Raw genomic sequence first — 7,150 nt, forward strand, 5'->3', positions numbered from 1 at the left:
CTGGCCTCTACTTCCCTCCAGCCTCCCACCCCTTGTGATCCTCCCACCCCATTTTGGCCTCCACCTATTTCTGGTCTTTAATTCCCTCCGGCCTCCCACCCCGTTTCAGCCCCCCACCCCTTTTTGGCCTCCACTTTTTTCTGGCCTCAAATTCCCTCCGGCATCCCACCCTGTTTCAGCCTCCCACCCTATTTTGGCCTCCACTTTTTTCTCTGGCCTTTACTTCCTTCTGGCCTCCCACCTGGTTTCAGCGTCCCATCCCGTTTCGGTCACCACATTTTTCTCTGGCCTCTACTTCCCTCCGGCCTCCCACCCCATTTTGACCTCCACTTTTATCCGTCCTCTAATTCCCTCCGGCCTCCCACCCCATTTCAGCCTCCACTTTTCTCCGGCCTCTAGTTCTCTCGGCCTCCCACCCCTTTTCAGCCTCCAATTTTATCCGGCCTCTAATTCCCTCCGGCCTCCCACTCCGTTTCAGCCTCCCACCCCATTTTGGCCTCCACTTTTTTCTCTGGCCTTTTCTTCCTTCTGGCCTCCCACCCCGTTTCAGCGTCCCATCCCGTTTCGGTCACCACATTTTTCTCTGGCCTCTACTTCCCTCCGGCCTCCCACCCAGTTTCAGCCTCCCACCCCATATTGGCCTTCACTTTTTTTCTGGCCTCTACTTCCCACCAGTCTCCCACCCCTTTTCCGTCTCCCACCCCTTTTCAGCCACCACTTTTATCCGGCCTCTAATTCCCTCCAGCCTCCCACCCCGTTTCAGCCTTCCACCCTATTTTGGCCTCCACTTTTTTCTCTGGCCTTTACTTCCTTCTGGCCTCCCACCTGGTTTCAGCGTCCCATCCCGTTTCGGTCACCACATTTTTCTCTGGCCTCTACTTCCCTCCTGCCTCCCACCCCATTTTGGCCTCCACTTTTATCCGGCCTCTAATTCCCTCCGGCCTCCCACCCCGTTTCAGCCTCCACTTTTCTCCGGCCTCTACTTCTCTCGGCCTCCCACTCCGTTTCGGCCTCCCACCCCATTTTCAGCCTCCACTTTTATCCACCCTCTAATTCCCTCCGGCCTCCCACCCCGTTTCAGCCTCCCACCCCATTTTCGGCCTCCACTTTTTTCTGGCCTCAAACTCCCTCCGGCCTCCCACCCAGTTTCAGCCTCCCACCCCATTTTGGCCTCCACTTTTTTCTGGCCGCTACTTCCCTCCGGACTCCCACCCCTTTTCAGCCTACCTACCCATTTTGGCATCCACTTTTTTCTGGCCTCTACTTCCCTCCTGCCTCCCACCCAGTTTCAGCCTCCCACCCCATTTTGGCCTCCACTTTTTTCTGGCCTCTACATCCCTCCGGCCTCCCACCCCTTTTCAGCCTCCCTACCCATTTTGGCCTCCACTATTTTCTTGTCTCTACTTCCCTCCGACCTCCCACCCCGTTTCAGCCTCCCACCCCATTTTGGCCTCCACCTATTTCTGGCCTCTAATTCTCTCCGGCCTCCCACCCCGTTTCAGCCTCCCACCCCATTTCAGCCCCCCACCCCTTTTCAGCCTCCACTTTTTTCTCCGGCCTCCCACCCCTTGTGATCCTCCCACCCCATTTCGGCCTCCACTTTTATCTGACCTCTACTACCCTCCAGCCTCCCACCCCTTTTCAGCCTCCCACCCCTTTTTGACCTCCACTATTTTCTTGCCTCTACTTCCCTCCGGCCTCCCACCCTTTGTGATACTCCCACCCCATTTCGGCCTCCACTTTTTTCTGCCCTCTACTTCCCACCAGCCTCCCACCCCATTTCAGCCTCCCACCCCTTTTCAGTCTCCACTTTTTTCTCTGGCCTCTTCTTCCTTCTCGCCTCCCACCTTGTTTCAGCGTCCCAGCCCGTTTCGGCAACCACTTTTTTACCCGGCCTCTGCTTCCCTCTGCCTTCCCACCCCCTTTTGGCCTCCCACCCCTTTTTGGCCTCCACTTTTATCTGGCCTCTACTTCCCTCCAGCCTGCTACCCCATTTCAGCCTCCACTTTTATCTGGCCTCTACCTCTCTCCGGACTCCCACCCAGTTTCAGCCTCCCACCCCATTTTCGGCCTCCACTTTTTTCTGGCCTCAAATTCCCTCCGGCCTCCCACCCCGTTTCAGCCTCCCACCCCATTTTCGGCCTCCACTTTTTTCTGGCCTCAAATTCCCTTCAGACTCCCACCCCGTTTCAGCCTCCCACCCCATTTTGGCCTTCACTTTTTTTCTGGCCAGAAAAAATTGGAGGCCGAATGGGGGTGGGAGGCCAAAAAGGGGTAGTAGGCCAAAAAAGGGTGGGAGGCTGGAGAGAAGTAGAGGCCAGAAAATATTAGCGTCCAAAAAGTCGTGGAATGGCAAAAAATGGTGGGAGGTCAAAAAAGGGTGGGAGGCTGGAGAGAAGTAGAGGCCAGAAAAAATTGGAAGCCAAAATGAGTGGGAGGGCAAAAAGGGGTGGGAGGCTGGATAGAGGTAGAGGCCAGAAAAAATTGATGCCGAAAATGGGTGGGAGGACAAAAAAGGGTGGGAGGCTGGAGAGAAGTAGAGGCCAGAAAAAATTGGAGGCTAAAAAGTGGTGGGAGGCCAAAAAGGGGTGGGAGGCCAAAAAGGGGTGGGAGGTTGAAGTAGAGGCCAGAAAAAATTGGAGGCTGAAAAGGGATGGGGGGGGCCAAAAAATGGTGGGAGGCCAAAAAAGGGTGGGAGGCTGGAGAGAAGTAGAGGCCAGAAAAAATTGGAGGCCAAAATGAGTGGGAGGGAAAAAAGGGGTGGGAGGCTGGAGAGAGGTAGAGGCCAGAAAAAATTGATGCTGAAAATGGGTGGGAGGCCAAAAAAGCGTGGGAGGCTGGAGAGAAGTAGAGGCCAGAAAAAATTTGAGGCCAAAAAGGGGTGGGAGGCCAAAAATTGGTGGGAGGCTGGTGATAAGTAGAGGCCACTAAAAATCAGCGGCCAAAAATGAGTGGGAGGCCAAAAAAGGGAGGGAGGTTTGAGAGAAGTAGAGGCCAGGAAAAATTGGAGGCCGAAAGGGGGTGGGAGGCCAGAAAGGTGGGAGGCTGGAGAGTAGTAGAGGCCAGAAAAAATTAGTGGCCAAGAAGCAGTGGGAGGCCAAAAAGGGGTGGGATGCCAAAAAGGAGTGGGAGGCTTGAGAGAAGCAGAGGCCAGAAAAAATAGGAGGCCGAAAAGGGCTGGGAGGCCAAAAAATGGTGGGAGGCTAAAAATGGTGGGAGGCTGGAGAGAAGTAGAGGCCAGAAAAAATTGGAGGCTGAAAATGGATGGGAGGCCAAAAAGGGATGGGAGGCCAAAAAAGGGTGGGAGGCTGGAGAGAAATAGAGGTGAGAAAAAATTAGAGGCCAAAATGAGTGGGAGGCCAAAAAGGGGTGGAGGCTTAAAAGAATGGGAGCGAAGTAGAGGCCGCTGCTCACTGTTTCCACCCGGACCCTATTCGCGGTTACACCTGCCACGGGTCACTGTTTCCACCCGGATCCTATTCGGGGTTGCACCTGCCCCGGGTCCCTGTTTCCGCCTGGACCCTATTCGTGGTTGCACCTGCCGTGGGTTACTGTTTCCACCCGGACCCTATTCGTGGTTGCACCTGGTGCGGGTCACTGTTTGCGCCTGGACCTTGTTCATGGTTGCACCTGCTGCGGGTCACTGTTTCCACCTGAACTGTATTCGCAGTTGCACCTGCCGCGGGTCACTGTTTCCACCCGGACCCTATTCGCGGTTGCACCTGTCCCGGGTCACTGTTTCCGCCTGGACCTTATTCATGGTTGCACTTGCTGAGGGTCACTGTTTCCACCTGAACTGTATTTGCAGTTGCACCTGCCGTGGGTCACTGTTTCCACCGGGACCCTATTCGGGCTTGCACCTGCCTCGGGTCACTGTTTCCACCCGGACACTATTCAAGGTTGCACCTGCTGCTGGTCACTGTTTCCACCCGAATCTTATTTGCAGTTGCACCTGCCATGGGTGACTGTTTCCACCCGGACCCTATTCGCGGTTGCACCTGTCCCGGGTCACTGTTTCAACCTGGATCCTATTCGGGGTTGCACGTGCCGCGGGTCACTGTTTCCACAGAGACCGCACTCCAGGTTGCATCTCCTCCTGCACGCTATTTCCACACCGATTTTATCCCAGTTTAAAACCTCCACAGTACATGTTACAGTTTAATAACACCTTGCAATTACAACTGTAGGTTACAGCTTACAGTGAGAGCTTAGGGTTTACAGTTACACTGTACAGTTAGCTTTACAGTTAGGGTTACAGGTTAGAGTTAGTGGGTGGAGTCAGGGGTGGTCTTAGAGTTAGGGAGTGGAGTCGGGGGTGGGCTTAGTGTTAGAGGGTGGACTCAGGGGTGAGTTTAGAGTTAGGGGGTGGACTTGGGGGTGAGTGTAGGGTTAGGGAGTGGTATCAGGGGTGGGCTTAGAGTTAGGGGTGGAGTCAGGGGTGGGCTTAGAGTTAGGGAGTGGACTCGGGGGTGGGTGTCAGGTTAGGGGGTGGACTCAGGGGTGGACATAGGGTTAGGGAGTGGACTCAGGGGTGTGCTTAGAGTTAGGAGGTGGACTTGGGGGTGGGCTTAGAGTTAGGGGTGCATTCAGGGGTGGCTGTAGGGTTAGGGGGTGGACTTGGGAGTGGGCTTAGGGTTAGAGAGTTGAGTCGGGGGCAGAATGTCTGGTTAGGGGTGGAGTTGGGGGCGGGCTCTAGCTTTAGGCGGTGGAGTCAAGGGCGGGCTCTAGGGTTCAGGGGCGGAATTGGGGGTGGGCTCTAGGGTTAGGGGTTAGGGTTAGGGATTAGGGTCAGGGGTTAGGGGTGAGGGTTTAGGGTGATGGTGAGGGGTTAGGGTTTAAAAAAATAAAATTAGAGGCCAAAATGGGGTGGGAGGCCAAAAAAGAGTAGGAGGCCACAAAAGGGTGGGAGGCTGGAGCGTGGTAGAGGGCAGAAAAAATTGGAGGGCAAGATGTCTTGGGAGGCCAAAAAAGGGTGGCAGGCTCGAGAGTAGTAGAGGCCAGAAAAAATTGGAGGCCAAAATGGGGTGGGAGGCCCAAAACGGGTGGGAGGCCAGAGAGAAGTAGAAGCCAGAAAAAAATGGAGGCTGAAATGGGGCGGGAGGCCAAAAACATGTGGGAGTACCGAGGGAAGGAGAGGCCAGAAAGGATTGGAGGCTGAAATGTGGTGGGAGGCCAAAACGTGGTGGTAGGGTGGATGGAAGTAGACGCCAGAAAAAGTGGAGGTTGAAAAAGGGTGGGAGGCCAAAACAGGGTCGGAGGATGGAGGGATGGAGAGGCCTCCCACCCTGTATTGGTCTCCCACCAAGATTCAGTTTGAAATTTCTTCTGGCATCTACTTCTCTCCAGCTTCCCACCCCTTTTCACTCTCCCACCGCATTTCCACCTCCACTTTTGCTCGCCTCTAGTTCCCTCCGGCCTCCACCCCATTTTGGCCTCACAGTATGATTTTGCATCCACCTTTCATGGCCTCTACTTCATTCTGGCCTCCCACTATATTTTGGCCTTCCACCCTGTTTCAGCATCCATTATTTTCTGGCCTCTACTTTGCTCTAGCTTCCACCCCGTTTGGGCCTCCTACCATGGTTCTGCCTGTAATTTTTTCTGGCCTCTACTTTTGTCTGGCTACCCACCCTGTTTTGGCCTCCCACCTTGTTTCAGCCTCCACCTTTCGTGGCATCTACTTCCCTCCATCCTCCCACCCTGTTTTGGTCTCCGTCTCCTTTTTGGCTTCCACATTTTTCTGGCCTCTATTTCCCTTCCAGCCTTCTGTTTTGGCCTCCTGCAGCTTTTCTGCCATCTACTTTATTCAGGCTTTTATATGCTCTTTGTACTTTTGACACTTTGTTGTCCATCGAGCCCTTTTGTTTCTCCCACCCCTTTTGGCACTCCACAGTTTTCTGCCGTGTACTTGCCCTTCAGCCTCTCACCTATTTTTGGTCTCCACTCTTTTCTGCCCTCCATGTCCCCTCGGGACTCCTGGCATCAAAGGCAAGGGTTCAACGGTAACTGGGCTCAAACATCCGGAGAGGCCCTGCCACGGCCAAATCCAGAGGCCCCAGAAAGGGATAGAAGAAGAAAATCACGGCCATCTCGGCAGCACCCACCTTCCACCGCAGGAAGAGCGAGCCCGCTCTCCGGACGAGGAAGGAGCCCTCTTCACAGTCCGCAGCGGGCCAGAGCGCCAGTGAGCGCCGCAGGGTCTGCGCGCGTCACCCAGAGCGTGGCACGGCTGCGCGGCAGACGAGGGAGCGCGGCTACGTGTACGGGAAGCCGCGTCTTCCCTTCGGGGCCCCGTCGCCGCTCTCATGTGTTTTGGGCTGTCCCCTGGCCCCCTCTCTCTCCCACAGTGCTGTGATTGTTTTGCTTTCCTTTACCTCTGCTCTCCTTCTTCTCTCCCGCTCCCTCTCCCTCTTACTCTGTCTTCTGCTAGCTCTCCCTTTTTCTTTTTCTCTAGATGCCTTTGTCCTGCTTTCTCTCCTCCCTTTTTTTCATCCTCCATGTCTCTCCTGTACCCCAGCAGCGGTTTTTTCCTTTTCCGGTTCTTCGTCCCGTTTGGCATTGGTGTCTTTTTGGCCGCGGTGTCTATTTGTTTGGCATCTTATTGTATGTATCTTTTCGGTATCCGGTATCCCAAAGACGTGCGTCGTCAGCTTAGATCTCTTCTCCAGTTTTTCAGAGAAGAGGATCGCCTTCATTTATTGTCTAGGCATCTCCTATGTTTTTTTCTGTTAAATTTGGATTTTTTTTTTTTTTGTTCTAGCAACTTAGGTATCAGTTAGGCCACTTCATACGCTTTCTGATACATTTCAGGGAATTCCATGTTTTTTTGGTGTTTTCCGTCATTCGGGACTCTTAAGGGAGTCAGTCGGAGAGACGGTCACCGTCACTCTGAATCGTCCGTGACGTACAGTAAATAATTTATATCGGAACCAGTGATATTTCCAAGAAGGAATTCTTATAGGATCTAGTTCCGCTTCGTTCTTTAGCGCTCTCTGGGACATGGTTCCATTAGAATTTAGGCAGCACGTGTGGTCTCGCCGGAAAAGATGAGTCACCCCGTAGCATTTTGGTTTTCATGTAGGAAACTAAAGCGCATCGTTTCGGATAACGATATTATTATCGCATTTAGCTGACTACTTACCCACGTAGC

This window comes from Strix uralensis, unplaced genomic scaffold (genome assembly GCF_047716275.1).
Source record: "Strix uralensis isolate ZFMK-TIS-50842 unplaced genomic scaffold, bStrUra1 scaffold_239, whole genome shotgun sequence".
Lineage (NCBI taxonomy): Eukaryota > Metazoa > Chordata > Aves > Strigiformes > Strigidae > Strix > Strix uralensis.